This window comes from Balaenoptera physalus (assembly GCF_965194825.1).
Source record: "Balaenoptera physalus genome assembly, chromosome: 9".
NCBI classification, from domain to species: domain Eukaryota; kingdom Metazoa; phylum Chordata; class Mammalia; order Artiodactyla; family Balaenopteridae; genus Balaenoptera; species Balaenoptera physalus.
Window position 1 is genome coordinate 82,174,396 of NC_138888.1, and position 19,799 is coordinate 82,194,194.

Sequence of the window (19,799 nt, forward strand, 5' to 3'; positions counted from 1 at the left end):
ATCCTTTCATCTGTAGATGGACATTTTGGTTGCTTCACTGTCTTGTCTATTGTGAATAAGGCTGCAGTGCAGCTTTTGCAGCCCGGGTCTTCTTCATTCTGGTCTTCTCAGGTGAGAGGCCCATTGGTGCGCCTGCTGGATTGACTGGTACCTCAATTTTTCCTTTTAAACGCAGCTCTTTCCTGTTCTCATTATTAGCGTTTAACCCTTTTACATCTCACCAGCAGCTAGAGGGTACACAGTTCTCTAAAACCTCTTCAGCATTTATTGTTTGTAGACTTTTTGCCAATGGTCAGTCGACTGGTGTGAATTGAAGACTTTTTGTAGATTAGATTGCATGAGTCTAATACTTCCTGAGGCTGAGCTTTTATCCATTTTCCTTTCTTTAAAAAGAGAGTGAGTAAAACTTTCCTCTTCATACTATCTTCTTGAAAATTTTGCCTGTTTTGAATTTTTTTTATCCATTCCCTACCTCAGCACAATTTTGAGGGCAGGTGTCCTTTACAGCCCTGAGTCCTTGTGAATGGTAAGTGACCATTAGCTGTGGGTTAAAAGCTGCTCTTGCGGGAATCGGCCACATGGCGGCAGCATTTCTCCTTTACCAAATCTGGTTACTAGGTCAACAGAGCCTTACTGGAAGTGGTGTTCTAGGTTGTAAATTAGAATGGCATGTGAGAGGAAAACCCCCTTTAATGTATGTCTCATTACTTCTTGTTGGTATTTTTAACTTAATTTTTATTTTTTATCACAGCAAACTTGATTACAATGTTTTGTTTGTTCTAGGTGTGCAAGATGTGGTTCTATCACACATATACCTATATCTATTCTTCTTCGGAGCCTTTTCCCAGGTAGGTTATGAAACAATGTTGAGTAGTCTTCTCTTGGTATTGCGTAGGTCTTTGGTGATTACATATTTCACAGGTGTTTGTATCTCTCTGTTAACCTCAATACGGTAATGTATCCATTCCTCACACCTTTCTATTTGGTGAACCATACGTTTTTATATTGATTCTATGATAGTGTTTCTCTGTGGAAATATCTTTGTTTGTATCATTTTTTAGGTAACCCCTATATATGATATGATAGGATATGTGTCTTTCGCTTTCTCACTTACTCCAAGTTGCGTGATTACTTCTAGACTCATCTACGGTGCTGCAAATGGCATTGTTTCATTTTTTCACTAGCTCATATTCCATCTGTACAGGTAGCAGTTCTTCTTTGTCCACCCATCTGTCGGTGGACTTTTTGGTTACTTCCATATCTTGGCTATTGTAATAGTGTGCAATGCAGATTTGCGTGGCTGTGTCCTTCCAATTCTGTCTTCTTAGTTTATAGGTCCAGGAATAGGTCTGCTGGATCATATGGTAGCTCAATGTTTACTTTTTAAAGGCACCTCTGTTCTGTTCTCCTTAGTGGCTCTTTCCAGGTTACGTCCCACTTAAAGTGGAGGGCATGTATTTCTTCCCAGCACCTTCAGGATTTATTCTTTGTAGTTTTTGCTGATGATTATTCTGAGTGGTGTGAGCTGATACCTCTTTGTGGTTGAATTTGCATGTGTCTCATAATGCGTTGAAATTGAGCTTTAAGACATGATCTTTTTATTTTTCCAGCTGTGATTAGAGCTTATTTCTTCACAGTGTTTTCTTAAAGTATGTGTCACCATTTGTAATATTTTGGCCGTTATCTCCCTCAAGACATTTTGAGGGCAGGTTTCATTTACAGCCCTGCAGTACTTGTTCATATGAAGTGACCATTAGCTCAGGCTTTAAACCTGCTTTTGCAGGTAACGGCCAGAGAGCGGCAGCCTTTCTACGTTACCCATGCTGGTACTAGGGAAACAGACCTACCGGCCAGTGGTGTTCTTCGGTTATAAATTAGAGTGCAATGTGCCCGGATAAACCCACAAATGTTGATGTCTCCTTGCTTTTGTTTGTTTTTAAATTGAGTTTATATTTATTATTAGAGTAACATTCCATTGTGTACGTGGACCACTTCTTCTTGGTGCATTCCTCGGTTGATGGACATTTTCATTGCTTCCAAGTGCTGGCTATGGTAAATCTTGCTGGCGTACAGGTTTGCCAGCCTGTGACTTTTTGATTCTCATTTTCTCAGGTGATAGGCCAAGCAGTGGTTGTGATTGATTGACTGGTAGCTCAATGTTTCCCTTTTCAAAGCACCTACACTGTGTTTTCATTAGTGGCTCTTTACATGCCCCCCCTTACAACCGAAGGTACGCATTTCTCCACACTCCCTTCACGGTTTATTTTTTGCAGCATTTTTCCTAATGGCCATTCTGACTGCTGTGAGCTGATAGGTTTTTGTAATATGGGTATGCATGTCATTAAAATTTTTTAAATTCGTCATATTCCTACCCCTTTTTCTTTTCTCTTAAAAGAAAAACCCGTGAGTACAATATAGCTCTTGAACTTGTCTTCTTCGAAGCTTGCCCTCTTTTGAATTTTTTGGTCGATTTTAGACCCCAGAAATTTTCTGGAGGGCAGGTATCATTTACAGAACTGCAAGTTGGTGAAAATTTAGTGACCTTTTGCAGTGGGTTCAAAGCTGCTGTTGTGGGAAACGGCCACAAGGAGGTAGCATTTCTCCATTCCCCAATCTGGGTACTAGGGCAGCAGAGCCTTTCTGGAAGTCATTGTCCTAGGTTGTAAATTAGAATGGAAATTGCCAGGAGGAATCCCCATAAGTTTATGTCTCATTACTTCTTCTGGGTTTTTAAAATTTTTTTAATCTGGGTAAAGTTTAGAATATTGTTTGTCCTAGGTGTACAAAATCTGGTTCATTTGTACATTATGTATGTCTATTAATGTACAGATCCTCTTCCCATGTAAAATATTACAGTGTTCCGTCGACCTCCCTTGCTATATGTTCGGTGTTTTTGATACATGTATATAATATGTATTTGTATATGTATGGTAACACTAATGTTCATTTCTCAATTTCCCCCCTCCTTTCCTTTCAGATGAGCATAGTTTGTTTTCTAAGCCTGTGAGTGTCTTTCTCTTTGGAAATATGTTCATCTGTGTCAGTTATTAGATAATGCCATAAGTGATAATATAGGATATAGGTGTTTTGCTTTCCGACCTACTTCATGTTTTGTGATTATCTCCAGGCTCAAGTATGGTGCCTCAAAGAGCAGTGCTTCAATGTTTTCCATGGCTAATATTCCATTGTGTACATGGACCACTTCTTCTTGGTGCATTCCTCTGTCGATGGACATTTTCGTTGCTTCCAAGTGTTGCCTATGGTAAATATTGCTGGAGTGCAGGATTGCCAGCCTGTGATTTTTGATTTTCATTTTCTCAGGTGATAGACCCAGCAGTGGGTATGATTGATTGACTGGTACGGTAGCTCAACGTTTACCTTTTCAAGGCAACGCCATTGTGCTTTCATTAGTGGCTCTTACCACGTCCCCCTTAGAATCAAGGGTACGCATTTCTCCACAATCACGTCAGCATTTATTGTTGGCAGATTTTTTTTTGATGGCCATTATGACTGGTGTGAGCTGATAGGTTTTTGTAATTTGGGTTTACATGTCTGTAAAAATTCCTACAATTCATCATTTTTCCACGGCTTTTTCTTTTCTGTTAAAAGAAAAAAGCAAAAAAGTGTGAGTATAATATACCTCTTCAAATATTCTTTTTGGAAGGTTGCACTCTAGAATATTTTGGTCGATTTTCGACCTCAGTATTTTTTGGAGGGCAGGTGTCATTTACAGAACTGCAATTGGTGAATATTTAGTGACCTTTTGCAGTGGGTTTAAAGCTGCTGTTGTGGGAAACGGCCACAAGGATGCAGCATTTCTCCATTCCCAAATCTGGGTACTAGGGCAGCAGAGCCATTCTAGAAGTCGTTTGTCTAGGTTGTAAATTTGAATGGAATGTGCCAGGAAAACCCCCCATAAGTCTATGTCTCATTACTCCTAGTTCGTTGTTTTAATTTTTTCAATTGGGGTAATGGTTAGAATGTTGCTTGTCCAAGGTGTACACACTCTGGTTCATCTACATATTCTACATACCTATTTATGTAGAGATCCTCTTCCCTTGTAAATTATTACAGTGTTCCGTAATCCTTCCTTGCTATATGGTCGGTCTTTTTGATATATGTATATAATATGTATTTGTATACATATGGTAACGCTAATCTTCATTTATCCATTCCCCCCACCTTTACTTTTAGATAAGCATAGTTCTTTTTTAATAAGTCTGTGATTGACTTTCTGTGTGGAAATATGTTCATTTGTGTCAGTTATTAGATAACGCCTATAAGTGATATCATAGGATATAGGACTTTTGCTTTCCAACTTACCTCATGTTCTGTGATTATCTCCAAGATCATCTATGGGGCCTCAAAGAGCAGTGTTTCATTGTTTTCCATGGCTAGTATTCATTGTGTACATGGACCACTTCTTCTTTATCCTTTCATCTGTAGATGGACATTTTGGTTGCTTCACTGTCTTGTCTATTGTGAATAAGGCTGCAGTGCAGCTTTTGCAGCCCGGGTCTTCTTCATTCTGGTCTTCTCAGGTGAGAGGCCCATTGGTGCGCCTGCTGGATTGACTGGTACCTCAATTTTTCCTTTTAAACGCAGCTCTTTCCTGTTCTCATTATTAGCGTTTAACCCTTTTACATCTCACCAGCAGCTAGAGGGTACACAGTTCTCTAAAACCTCTTCAGCATTTATTGTTTGTAGACTTTTTGCCAATGGTCAGTCGACTGGTGTGAATTGAAGACTTTTTGTAGATTAGATTGCATGAGTCTAATACTTCCTGAGGCTGAGCTTTTATCCATTTTCCTTTCTTTAAAAAGAGAGTGAGTAAAACTTTCCTCTTCATACTATCTTCTTGAAAATTTTGCCTGTTTTGAATTTTTTTTATCCATTCCCTACCTCAGCACAATTTTGAGGGCAGGTGTCCTTTACAGCCCTGAGTCCTTGTGAATGGTAAGTGACCATTAGCTGTGGGTTAAAAGCTGCTCTTGCGGGAATCGGCCACATGGCGGCAGCATTTCTCCTTTACCAAATCTGGATACTAGGTCAACAGAGCCTTACTGGAAGTGGTGTTCTAGGTTATAAATTAGAATGGCATGTGAGAGGAAAACCCCCTTTAATGTATGTCTCATTACTTCTTGTTGGTATTTGTAACTTAATTTTTATTTTTTATCACAGCAAACTTGATTACAATGTTTTGTTTGTTCTAGGTGTGCAAGATGTGGTTCTATCACACATATACCTATATCTATTCTTCTTCGGAGCCTTTTCCCAGGTAGGTTATGAAACAATGTTGAGTAGTCTTCTCTTGGTATTGCGTAGGTCTTTGGTGATTACATATTTCACAGGTGTTTGTATCTCTCTGTTAACCTCAATACGGTAATGTATCCATTCCTCACACCTTTCTATTTGGTGAACCATACGTTTTTATATTGATTCTATGATAGTGTTTCTCTGTGGAAATATCTTTGTTTGTATCATTTTTTAGGTAACCCCTATATATGATATGATAGGATATGTGTCTTTTGCTTTCTCACTTACTCCAAGTTGCGTGATTACTTCTAGACTCATCTACGGTGCTGCAAATGGCATTGTTTCATTTTTTCACTAGCTCATATTCCATCTGTACAGGTAGCAGTTCTTCTTTGTCCACCCATCTGTCGGTGGACTTTTTGGTTACTTCCATATCTTGGCTATTGTAATAGTGTGCAATGCAGATTTGCGTGGCTGTGTCCTTCCAATTCTGTCTTCTTAGTTTATAGGTCCAGGAATAGGTCTGCTGGATCATATGGTAGCTCAATGTTGACTTTTTAAAGGCACCTCTGTTCTGTTCTCCTTAGTGGCTCTTTCCAGGTTACGTCCCACTTAAAGTGGAGGGCATGTATTTCTTCCCAGCACCTTCAGGATTTATTCTTTGTAGTTTTTGCTGATGATTATTCTGAGTGGTGTGAGCTGATACCTCTTTGTGGTTGAATTTGCATGTGTCTCATAATGCGTTGAAATTGAGCTTTAAGACATGATCTTTTTATTTTTCCAGCTGTGATTAGCGCTTATTTCTTCACAGTGTTTTCTTAAAGTATGTGTCACCATTTGAAATATTTTGGCCATTATCTCCCTCAAGACATTTTGAGGGCAGGTTTCATTTACAGCCCTGCAGTACTTGTTCATATGAAGTGACCATTAGCTCAGGCTTTAAACCTGATTTTGCAGGTAACGGCCAGAGAGCGGCAGCCTTTCTACGTTTCCCATGCTGGTACTAGGGAAACAGACCTACCGGCCAGTGGTGTTCTTCGGTTATAAATTAGAGTGCAATGTGCCCGGATAAACCCACAAATGTTGATGTCTCCTTGCTTTTGTTTGTTTTTAAATTGAGTTTATATTTATTATTAGAGTAATATTCCATTGTGTACGTGGACCACTTCTTCTTGGTGCATTCCTCGGTTGATGGACATTTTCATTGCTTCCAAGTGCTGGCTATGGTAAATCTTGCTGGCGTACAGGTTTGCCAGCCTGTGACTTTTTGATTCTCATTTTCTCAAGTAATAGGCCAAGCAGTGGTTGTGATTGATTGACTGGTAGCTCAATGTTTCCCTTTTCAAAGCACCTACACTGTGTTTTCATTAGTGGCTCTTTACATGCCCCCCCTTACAACCGAAGGTACGCATTTCTCCACACTCCCTTCACGGTTTATTTTTTGCAGCATTTTTCCTAATGGCCATTCTGACTGCTGTGAGCTGATAGGTTTTTGTAATATGGGTATGCATGTCATTAAAATTTTTTAAATTCGTCATATTCCTACCCCTTTTTCTTTTCTCTTAAAAGAAAAACCCGTGAGTACAATATAGCTCTTGAACTTGTCTTCTTCGAAGCTTGCCCTCTTTTGAATTTTTTGGTCGATTTTTGACCCCAGAAATTTTCTGGAGGGCAGGTATCATTTACAGAACTGCAAGTTGGTGAAAATTTAGTGACCTTTTGCAGTGGGTTCAAAGCTGCTGTTGTGGGAAACGGCCACAAGGAGGTAGCATTTCTCCATTCCCCAATCTGGGTACTAGGGCAGCAGAGCCTTTCTGGAAGTCATTGTCCTAGGTTGTAAATTAGAATGGAAATTGCCAGGAGGAATCCCCATAAGTTTATGTCTCATTACTTCTTCTTGGCTTTTAAAATTTTTTTAATCTGGGTAAAGTTTAGAATATTGTTTGTCCTAGGTGTACACAATCTGGTTCATTTGTACATTATGTATGTCTATTAATGTACAGATCCCCTTCCCATGTAAAATATTACAGTGTTCCGTCGACCTCCCTTGCTATATGTTCGGTGTTTTTGATACATGTATATAACATGTATTTGTATATGTATGGTAACACTAATGTTCATTTCTCAATTTCCCCCCTCCTTTCCTTTCAGATGAGCATAGTTTGTTTTCTAAGCCTGTGAGTGTCTTTCTCTTTGGAAATATGTTCATCTGTGTCAGTTATTAGATAATGCCATAAGTGATAATATAGGATATAGGTGTTTTGCTTTCCGACCTACTTCATGTTTTGTGATTATCTCCAGGCTCAAGTATGGTTCCTCAAAGAGCAGTGCTTCAATGTTTTCCATGGCTAATATTCCATTGTGTACATGGACCACTTCTTCTTGGTGCATTCCTCTGTCGATGGACATTTCCGTTGCTTCCAAGTGTTGCCTATGGTAAATATTGCTGGAGTGCAGGATTGCCAGCCTGTGATTTTTGATTTTCATTTTCTCAGGTGATAGACCCAGCTGTGGGTATGATTGATTGACTGGTACGGTAGCTCAACGTTTACCTTTTCAAGGCAACTCCATTGTGCTTTCATTAGTGGCTCTTACCACGTCCCCCTTAGAATCAAGGGTACGCATTTCTCCACAATCACGTCAGCATTTATTGTTGGCAGAATTTTTTTTGATGGCCATTATGACTGGTGTGAGCTGATAGGTTTTTGTAATTTGGGTTTACATGTCTGTAAAAATTCCTACAATTCATCATTTTTCCACGGCTTTTTCTTTTCTGTTAAAAGAAAAAAGCAAAAAAGTGTGAGTATAATATACCTCTTCAAATATTCTTTTTGGAAGGTTGCACTCTAGAATTTTTTGGTCGATTTTCGACCTCAGTATTTTTTGGAGGGCAGGTGTCATTTACAGAACTGCAATTGGTGAATATTTAGTGACCTTTTGCAGTGGGTTTAAAGCTGCTGTTGTGGGAAACGGCCACAAGGATGCAGCATTTCTCCATTCCCAAATCTGGGTACTAGGGCAGCAGAGCCATTCTGGAAGTCGTTTGTCTAGGTTGTAAATTTGAATGGAATGTGCCAGGAAAACCCCCCATAGGTCTATGTCTCATTACTCCTAGTTCGTTGTTTTAATTTTTTCAATTGGGGTAATGGTTAGAATGTTGCTTGTCCAAGGTGTACACACTCTGGTTCATCTACATATTCTACATACCTATTTATGTAGAGATCCTCTTCCCTTGTAAATTATTACAGTGATCCGTAATCCTTCCTTGCTATATGGTCGGTCTTTTTGATATATGTATATAATATGTATTTGTATACATATGGTAACGCTAATCTTCATTTATCCATTCCCCCCACCTTTACTTTTAGATAAGCATAGTTCTTTTTTAATAAGTCTGTGATTGACTTTCTGTGTGGAAATATGTTCATTTGTGTCAGTTATTAGATAACGCCTATAAGTGATATCATAGGATATAGGACTTTTGCTTTCCGACTTACCTCATGTTCTGTGATTATCTCCAAGATCATCTATGGGGCCTCAAAGAGCAGTGTTTCATTGTTTTCCATGGCTAGTATTCATTGTGTACATGGACCACTTCTTCTTTTTCCTTTCATCTGTAGATGGACATTTTGGTTGCTTCACTGTCTTGTCTATTGTGAATAAGGCTGCAGTGCAGCTTTTGCAGCCCGGGTCTTCTTCATTCTGGTCTTCTCAGGTGAGAGGCCCATTGGTGCGCCTGCTGGATTGACTGGTACCTCAATTTTTCCTTTTAAACACAGCTCTTTCCTGTTCTCATTATTAGCGTTTAACCCTTTTACATCTCACCAGCAGCTAGAGGGTACACAGTTCTCTAAAACCTCTTCAGCATTTATTGTTTGTAGACTTTTTGCCAATGGTCAGTCGACTGGTGTGAGTTGAAGACTTTTTGTAGATTAGATTGCATGAGTCTAATACTTCCTGAGGCTGAGCTTTTATCCATTTTCCTTTCTTTAAAAAGAGAGTGAGTAAAACTTACCTCTTCATACTATCTTCTTGAAAATTTTGCCTGTTTTGAATTTTTATATCCATTGCCTAGCTCAGCACAATTTTGAGGGCAGGTGTCCTTTACAGCCCTGAGTCCTTGTGAATGGTAAGTGACCATTAGCTGTGGGTTAAAAGCTGCTCTTGCGGGAATCGGCCACATGGCGGCAGCATTTCTCCTTTACCAAATCTGGTTACTAGGTCAACAGAGCCTTACTGGAAGTGGTGTTCTAGGTTGTAAATTAGAATGGCATGTGAGAGGAAAACGCCCTTTAATTTATGTCTCATTACTTCTTGTTGGTATTTTTAACTTAATTTTTATTTTTTATCACAGCAAACTTGATTACAATGTTTTGTTTGTTCTAGGTGTGCAAGATGTGGTTCTATCACACATATACCTATATCTATTCTTCTTCGGAGCCTTTTCCCAGGTAGGTTATGACACAATGTTGAGTAGTCTTCTCTTGGTATTGTGTAGGTCTTTGGTGATTACATATTTCACAGGTGTTTGTATCTCTCTGTTAACCTCAATACGGTAATGTATCCATTCCTCACACCTTTCTATTTGGTGAACCATACATTTTTATATTGATTCTATGATAGTGTTTCTCTGTGGAAATATCTTTGTTTGTATCATTTTTTAGGTAACCCCTATATATGATATGATAGGATATGTGTCTTTCGCTTTCTCACTTACTCCAAGTTGCGTGATTACTTCTAGACTCATCTACGGTGCTGCAAATGGCATTGTTTCATTTTTTCACTAGCTCATATTCCATCTGTACAGGTAGCAGTTCTTCTTTGTCCACCCATCTGTCGGTGGACTTTTTGGTTACTTCCATATCTTGGCTATTGTAATAGTGTGCAATGCAGATTTTCGTGGCTGTGTCCTTCCAATTCTGTCTTCTTAGTTTATAGGTCCAGGAATAGGTCTGCTGGATCATATGGTAGCTCAATGTTGACTTTTTAAAGGCACCTCTGTTCTGTTCTCCTTAGTGGCTCTTTCCAGGTTACGTCCCACTTAAAGTGGAGGGCATGTATTTCTTCCCAGCACCTTCAGGATTTATTCTTTGTAGTTTTTGCTGATGATTATTCTGAGTGGTGTGAGCTGGTACCTCTTTGTGGTTGAATTTGCATGTGTCTCATAATGCGTTGAAATTGAGCTTTAAGACATGATCTTTTTATTTTTCCAGCTGTGATTAGAGCTTATTTCTTCACAGTGTTTTCTTAAAGTATGTGTCACCATTTGAAATATTTTGGCCATTATCTCCCTCAAGACATTTTGAGGGCAGGTTTCATTTACAGCCCTGCAGTACTTGTTCATATGAAGTGACCATTAGCTCAGGCTTTAAACCTGCTTTTGCAGGTAACGGCCAGAGAGCGGCAGCCTTTCTACGTTTCCCATGCTGGTACTAGGGAAACAGACCTACCGGCCAGTGGTGTTCTTCGGTTATAAATTAGAGTGCAATGTGCCCGGATAAACCCACAAATGTTGATGTCTCCTTGCTTTTGTTTGTTTTTAAATTGAGTTTATATTTATTATTAGAGTAATATTCCATTGTGTACGTGGACCACTTCTTCTTGGTGCATTCCTCGGTTGATGGACATTTTCATTGCTTCCAAGTGCTGGCTATGGTAAATCTTGCTGGCGTACAGGTTTGCCAGCCTGTGACTTTTTGATTCTCATTTTCTCAAGTGATAGGCCAAGCAGTGGTTGTGATTGATTGACTGGTAGCTCAATGTTTCCCTTTTCAAAGCACCTACACTGTGTTTTCATTAGTGGCTCTTTACATGCCCCCCCTTACAACCGAAGGTACGCATTTCTCCACACTCCCTTCACGGTTTATTTTTTGCAGCATTTTTCCTAATGGCCATTCTGACTGCTGTGAGCTGATAGGTTTTTGTAATATGGGTATGCATGTCATTAAAATTTTTTAAATTCGTCATATTCCTACCCCTTTTTCTTTTCTCTTAAAAGAAAAACCCGTGAGTACAATATAGCTCTTGAACTTGTCTGCTTCGAAGCTTGCCCTCTTTTGAATTTTTTGGTCGATTTTTGACCCCAGAAATTTTCTGGAGGGCAGGTATCATTTACAGAACTGCAAGTTGGTGAAAATTTAGTGACCTTTTGCAGGGGGTTCAAAGCTGCTGTTGTGGGAAACGGCCACAAGGAGGTAGCATTTCTCCATTCCCCAATCTGGGTACTAGGGCAGCAGAGCCTTTCTGGAAGTCATTGTCCTAGGTTGTAAATTAGAATGGAAATTGCCAGGAGGAATCCCCATAAGTTTATGTCTCATTACTTCTTCTTGGCTTTTAAAATTTTTTTAATCTGGGTAAAGTTTAGAATATTGTTTGTCCTAGGTGTACACAATCTGGTTCATTTGTACATTATGTATGTCTATTAATGTACAGATCCCCTTCCCATGTAAAATATTACAGTGTTCCGTCGACCTCCCTTGCTATATGTTCGGGGTTTTTGATACATGTATATAACATGTATTTGTATATGTATGGTAACACTAATGTTCATTTCTCAATTTCCCCCCTCCTTTCCTTTCAGATGAGCATAGTTTGTTTTCTAAGCCTGTGAGTGTCTTTCTCTTTGGAAATATGTTCATCTGTGTCAGTTATTAGATAATGCCATAAGTGATAATATAGGATATAGGTGTTTTGCTTTCCAACCTACTTCATGTTTTGTGATTATCTCCAGGCTCAAGTATGGTTCCTCAAAGAGCAGTGCTTCAATGTTTTCCATGGCTAATATTCCATTGTGTACATGGACCACTTCTTCTTGGTGCATTCCTCTGTCGATGGACATTTCCGTTGCTTCCAAGTGTTGCCTATGGTAAATATTGCTGGAGTGCAGGATTGCCAGCCTGTGATTTTTGATTTTCATTTTCTCAGGTGATAGACCCAGCAGTGGGTATGATTGATTGACTGGTACGGTAGCTCAACGTTTACCTTTTCAAGGCAACTCCATTGTGCTTTCATTAGTGGCTCTTACCACGTCCCCCTTAGAATCAAGTGTACGCATTTCTCCACAATCACGTCAGCATTTATTGTTGGCAGAATTTTTTTGATGGCCATTATGACTGGTGTGAGCTGATAGGTTTTTGTAATTTGGGTTTACATGTCTGTAAAAATTCCTACAATTCATCATTTTTCCACGGCTTTTTCTTTTCTGTTAAAAGAAAAAAGCAAAAAAGTGTGAGTATAATATAACTCTTCAAATATTCTTTTTGGAAGGTTGCACTCTAGAATTTTTTGGTCGATTTTCGACCTCAGTATTTTTTGGAGGGCAGGTGTCATTTACAGAACGGCAATTGGTGAATATTTAGTGACCTTTTACAGTGGGTTTAAAGCTGCTGTTGTGGGAAATGGCCACAAGGATGCAGCATTTCTCCATTCCCAAATCTGGGTACTAGGGCAGCAGAGCCATTCTAGAAGTCGTTTGTCTAGGTTGTAAATTTGAATGGAATGTGCCAGGAAAACCCCCCATAGGTCTATGTCTCATTACTCCTAGTTCGTTGTTTTAATTTTTTCAATTGGGGTAATGGTTAGAATGTTGCTTGTCCAAGGTGTACACACTCTGGTTCATCTACATATTCTACATACCTATTTATGTAGAGATCCTCTTCCCTTGTAAATTATTACAGTGATCCGTAATCCTTCCTTGCTATATGGTCGGTCTTTTTGATATATGTATATAATATGTATTTGTATACATATGGTAACGCTAATCTTCATTTATCCATTCCCCCCACCTTTACTTTTAGATAAGCATAGTTCTTTTTTAATAAGTCTGTGATTGACTTTCTGTGTGGAAATATGTTCATTTGTGTCAGTTATTAGATAACGCCTATAAGTGATATCATAGGATATAGGACTTTTGCTTTCCGACTTACCTCATGTTCTGTGATTATCTCCAAGATCATCTATGGGGCCTCAAAGAGCAGTGTTTCATTGTTTTCCATGGCTAGTATTCATTGTGTACATGGACCACTTCTTCTTTATCCTTTCATCTGTAGATGGACATTTTGGTTGCTTCACTGTCTTGTCTATTGTGAATAAGGCTGCAGTGCAGCTTTTGCAGCCCGGGTCTTCTTCATTCTGGTCTTCTCAGGTGAGAGGCCCATTGGTGCGCCTGCTGGATTGACTGGTACCTCAATTTTTCCTTTTAAACGCAGCTCTTTCCTGTTCTCATTATTAGCGTTTAACCCTTTTACATCTCACCAGCAGCTAGAGGGTACACAGTTCTCTAAAACCTCTTCAGCATTTATTGTTTGTAGACTTTTTGCCAATGGTCAGTCGACTGGTGTGAGTTGAAGACTTTTTGTAGATTAGATTGCATGAGTCTAATACTTCCTGAGGCTGAGCTTTTATCCATTTTCCTTTCTTTAAAAAGAGAGTGAGTAAAACTTACCTCTTCATACTATCTTCTTGAAAATTTTGCCTGTTTTGAATTTTTATATCCATTCCCTAGCTCAGCACAATTTTGAGGGCAGGTGTCCTTTACAGCCCTGAGTCCTTGTGAATGGTAAGTGACCATTAGCTGTGGGTTAAAAGCTGCTCTTGCGGGAATCGGCCACATGGCGGCAGCATTTCTCCTTTACCAAATCTGGTTACTAGGTCAACAGAGCCTTACTGGAAGTGGTGTTCTAGGTTGTAAATTAGAATGGCATGTGAGAGGAAAACGCCCTTTAATGTATGTCTCATTACTTCTTGTTGTTATTTTTAACTTAATTTTTATTTTTTATCACAGCAAACTTGATTACAATGTTTTGTTTGTTCTAGGTGTGCAAGATGTGGTTCTTTCACACATATACATATATCTATTCTTCTTCGGAGACTTTTCCCATGTAGGTTATGACACAATGTTGAGTAGTCTTCTCTTGGTATTGCGTAGCTCTTTGGTGATTACATATTTCACAGGTGTTTGTATCTCTCTGTTAACCTCAATACGGTAATGTATCCATTCCTCACACCTTTCTAATTGGTGAACCATAAGTTTTTTTATTGATTCTATGATAGTGTTTCTCTGTGGAAATATCTTTGTTTGTATCATTTTTTAGGTAACCCCTATATATGATATGATAGGATATGTGTCTTTCGCTTTCTCACCTACTCCAAGTTGCGTGATTACTTCTAGACTCATCTACGGTGCTGCAAATGGCATTGTTTCATTTTTTCACTAGCTCATATTCCATCTGTACAGGTAGCAGTTCTTCTTTGTCCACCCATCTGTCGGTGGCCTTTTTGGTTACTTCCATATCTTGGCTATCGTAATAGTATGCAATGCAGATTTGCGTGGCTGTGTCCTTCCAATTCTGTCTTCTTAGTTTATAGGTCCAGGAATAGGTCTGCTGGATCATATGGTAGCTCAATGTTGACTTTTTAAAGGCACCTCTGTTCTGTTCTCCTTAGTGGCTCTTTCCAGGTTACGTCCCACTTAAAGTAGAGGGCATGTATTTCTTCCCAGCACCTTCAGGATTTATTCTTTGTAGTTTTTGCTGATGATTATTCTGAGTGGTGTGAGCTGATACCTCTTTGTGGTTGAATTTGCATGTGTCTCATAATGCGTTGAAATTGAGCTTTAAGACATGATCTTTTTATTTTTCCAGCTGTGATTAGAGCTTATTTCTTCACAGTGTTTTCTTAAAGTATGTGTCACCATTTGTAATATTTTGGCCATTATCTCCCTCAAGACATTTTGAGGGCAGGTTTCATTTACAGCCCTGCAGTACTTGTTCATGTGAAGTGACCATTAGCTCAGGCTTTAAACCTGCTTTTGCAGGTAACGGCCAGAGAGCGGCAGCCTTTCTACATTTCCTATGCTGGTACTAGGGAAACAGACCTACCGGCCAGTGGTGTTCTTCGGTTATAAATTAGAGTGCTTTGTGCCCGGAAAAACCCACAAATGTTGATGTCTCCTTGCTTTTGTTTGTTTTTAAATTGAGTTTATATTTATTATTAGAGTAATATTCCATTGTGTACGTGGACCACTTCTTCTTGGTGCATTCCTCGGTTGATGGACATTTTCATTGCTTCCAAGTGCTGGCTATGGTAAATCTTGCTGGCGTACAGGTTTGCCAGCCTGTGACTTTTTGATTCTCATTTTCTCAAGTGATAGGCCAAGCAGTGGTTGTGATTGATTGACTGGTAGCTCAATGTTTCCCTTTTCAAAGCACCTACACTGTGTTTTCATTAGTGGCTCTTTACATGCCCCCCCTTACAACCGAAGGTACGCATTTCTGCACACTCCCTTCACGGTTTATTTTTTGCAGCATTTTTCCTAATGGCCATTCTGACTGCTGTGAGCTGATAGGTTTTTGTAATATGGGTATGCATGTCATTAAAATTTTTTAAATTCGTCATATTCCTACCCCTTTTTCTTTTCTCTTAAAAGAAAAACCCGTGAGTACAATATAGCTCTTGAACTTGTCTTCTTCGAAGCTTGCCCTCTTTTGAATTTTTTGGTCGATTTTTGACCCCAGAAATTTTCTGGAGGGCAGGTATCATTTACAGAACTGCAAGTTGGTGAAAATTTAGTGACCTTTTGCAGTGGGTTCAAAGCTGCTGTTGTGGGAAACGGCCACAAGGAGGTAGCATTTCTCCATTCCCCAATCTGGGTACTAGGGCAGCAGAGCCTTTCTGGAAGTCATTGTCCTAGGTTGTAAATTAGAATGGAAATTGCCAGGAGGAATCCCCATAAGTTTATGTCTCATTACTTCTTCTTGGTTTTTAAAATTTTTTTAATCTGGGTAAAGTTTAGAATATTGTTTGTCCTAGGTGTACACAATCTGGTTCATTTGTACATTATGTATGTCTATTAATGTACAGATCCCCTTCCCATGTAAAATATTACAGTGTTCCGTCGACCTCCCTTGCTATATGTTCGGTGTTTTTGATACATGTATATAACATGTATTTGTATATGTATGGTAACACTAATGTTCATTTCTCAATTTCCCCCCTCCTTTCCTTTCAGATGAGCATAGTTTGTTTTCTAAGCCTGTGAGTGTCTTTCTCTTTGGAAATATGTTCATCTGTGTCAGTTATTAGATAATGCCATAAGTGATAATATAGGATATAGGTGTTTTGCTTTCCGACCTACTTCATGTTTTGTGATTATCTCCAGGCTCAAGTATGGTTCCTCAAAGAGCAGTGCTTCAATGTTTTCCATGGCTAATATTCCATTGTGTACATGGACCACTTCTTCTTGGTGCATTCCTCTGTCGATGGACATTTCCGTTGCTTCCAAGTGTTGCCTATGGTAAATATTGCTGGAGTGCAGGATTGCCAGCCTGTGATTTTTGATTTTCATTTTCTCAGGTGATAGACCCAGCTGTGGGTATGATTGATTGACTGGTACGGTAGCTCAACGTTTACCTTTTCAAGGCAACTCCATTGTGCTTTCATTAGTGGCTCTTACCACGTCCCCCTTAGAATCAAGGGTACGCATTTCTCCACAATCACGTCAGCATTTATTGTTGGCAGAATTTTTTTTGATGGCCATTATGACTGGTGTGAGCTGATAGGTTTTTGTAATTTGGGTTTACATGTCTGTAAAAATTCCTACAATTCATCATTTTTCCACGGCTTTTTCTTTTCTGTTAAAAGAAAAAAGTGTGAGTATAATATACCTCTTCAAATATTCTTTTTGGAAGGTTGCACTCTAGAATTTTTTGGTCGATTTTCGACCTCAGTATTTTTTGGAGGGCAGGTGTCATTTACAGAACTGCAATTGGTGAATATTTAGTGACCTTTTGCAGTGGGTTTAAAGCTGCTGTTGTGGGAAACGGCCACAAGGATGCAGCATTTCTCCATTCCCAAATCTGGGTACTAGGGCAGCAGAGCCATTCTGGAAGTCGTTTGTCTAGGTTGTAAATTTGAATGGAATGTGCCAGGAAAACCCCCCATAGGTCTATGTCTCATTACTCCTAGTTCGTTGTTTTAATTTTTTCAATTGGGGTAATGGTTAGAATGTTGCTTGTCCAAGGTGTACACACTCTGGTTCATCTACATATTCTACATACCTATTTATGTAGAGATCCTCTTCCCTTGTCAATTATTACAGTGATCCGTAATCCTTCCTTGCTATATGGTCGGTCTTTTTGATATATGTATATAATATGTATTTGTATACATATGGTAACGCTAATCTTCATTTATCCATTCCCCCCACCTTTACTTTTAGATAAGCATAGTTCTTTTTTAATAAGTCTGTGATTGACTTTCTGTGTGGAAATATGTTCATTTGTGTCAGTTATTAGATAACGCCTATAAGTGATATCATAGGATATAGGACTTTTGCTTTCCGACTTACCTCATGTTCTGTGATTATCTCCAAGATCATCTATGGGGCCTCAAAGAGCAGTGTTTCATTGTTTTCCATGGCTAGTATTCATTGTGTACATGGACCACTTCTTCTTTTTCCTTTCATCTGTAGATGGACATTTTGGTTGCTTCACTGTCTTGTCTATTGTGAATAAGGCTGCAGTGCAGCTTTTGCAGCCCGGGTCTTCTTCATTCTGGTCTTCTCAGGTGAGAGGCCCATTGGTGCGCCTGCTGGATTGACTGGTACCTCAATTTTTCCTTTTAAACACAGCTCTTTCCTGTTCTCATTATTAGCGTTTAACCCTTTTACATCTCACCAGCAGCTAGAGGGTACACAGTTCTCTAAAACCTCTTCAGCATTTATTGTTTGTAGACTTTTTGCCAATGGTCAGTCGACTGGTGTGAGTTGAAGACTTTTTGTAGATTAGATTGCATGAGTCTAATACTTCCTGAGGCTGAGCTTTTATCCATTTTCCTTTCTTTAAAAAGAGAGTGAGTAAAACTTACCTCTTCATACTATCTTCTTGAAAATTTTGCCTGTTTTGAATTTTTATATCCATTGCCTAGCTCAGCACAATTTTGAGGGCAGGTGTCCTTTACAGCCCTGAGTCCTTGTGAATGGTAAGTGACCATTAGCTGTGGGTTAAAAGCTGCTCTTGCGGGAATCGGCCACATGGCGGCAGCATTTCTCCTTTACCAAATCTGGTTACTAGGTCAACAGAGCCTTACTGGAAGTGGTGTTCTAGGTTGTAAATTAGAATGGCATGTGAGAGGAAAACGCCCTTTAATGTATGTCTCATTACTTCTTGTTGTTATTTTTAACTTAATTTTTATTTTTTATCACAGCAAACTTGATTACAATGTTTTGTTTGTTCTAGGTGTGCAAGATGTGGTTCTTTCACACATATACATATATCTATTCTTCTTCGGAGCCTTTTCCCATGTAGGTTATGACAAAATGTTGAGTAGTCTTCTCTTGGTATTGCGTAGGTCTTTGGTGATTACATATTTCACAGGTGTTTGTATCTCTCTGTTAACCTCAATACGGTAATGTATCCATTCCTCACACCTTTCTAATTGGTGAACCATAAGTTTTTTTATTGATTCTATGATAGTGTTTCTCTGTGGAAATATCTTTGTTTGTATCATTTTTTAGGTAACCCCTATATATGATATGATAGGATATGTGTCTTTCGCTTTCTCACCTACTCCAAGTTGCGTGATTACTTCTAGACTCATCTACGGTGCTGCAAATGGCATTGTTTCATTTTTTCACTAGCTCATATTCCATCTGTACAGGTAGCAGTTCTTCTTTGTCCACCCATCTGTCGGTGGCCTTTTTGGTTACTTCCATATCTTGGCTATCGTAATAGTATGCAATGCAGATTTGCGTGGCTGTGTCCTTCCAATTCTGTCTTCTTAGTTTATAGGTCCAGGAATAGGTCTGCTGGATCATATGGTAGCTCAATGTTGACTTTTTAAAGGCACCTCTGTTCTGTTCTCCTTAGTGGCTCTTTCCAGGTTACGTCCCACTTAAAGTAGAGGGCATGTATTTCTTCCCAGCACCTTCAGGATTTATTCTTTGTAGTTTTTGCTGATGATTATTCTGAGTGGTGTGAGCTGATACCTCTTTGTGGTTGAATTTGCATGTGTCTCATAATGCGTTGAAATTGAGCTTTAAGACATGATCTTTTTATTTTTCCAGCTGTGATTAGAGCTTATTTCTTCACAGTGTTTTCTTAAAGTATGTGTCACCATTTGTAATATTTTGGCCATTATCTCCCTCAAGACATTTTGAGGGCAGGTTTCATTTACAGCCCTGCAGTACTTGTTCATGTGAAGTGACCATTAGCTCAGGCTTTAAACCTGCTTTTGCAGGTAACGGCCAGAGAGCGGCAGCCTTTCTACGTTTCCCATGCTGGTACTAGGGAAACAGACCTACCGGCCAGTGGTGTTCTTCGGTTATAAATTAGAGTGCTTTGTGCCCGGAAAAACCCACAAATGTTGATGTCTCCTTGCTTTTGTTTGTTTTTAAATTGAGTTTATATTTATTATTAGAGTAATATTCCATTGTGTACGTGGACCACTTCTTCTTGGTGCATTCCTCGGTTGATGGACATTTTCATTGCTTCCAAGTGCTGGCTATGGTAAATCTTGCTGGCGTACAGGTTTGCCAGCCTGTGACT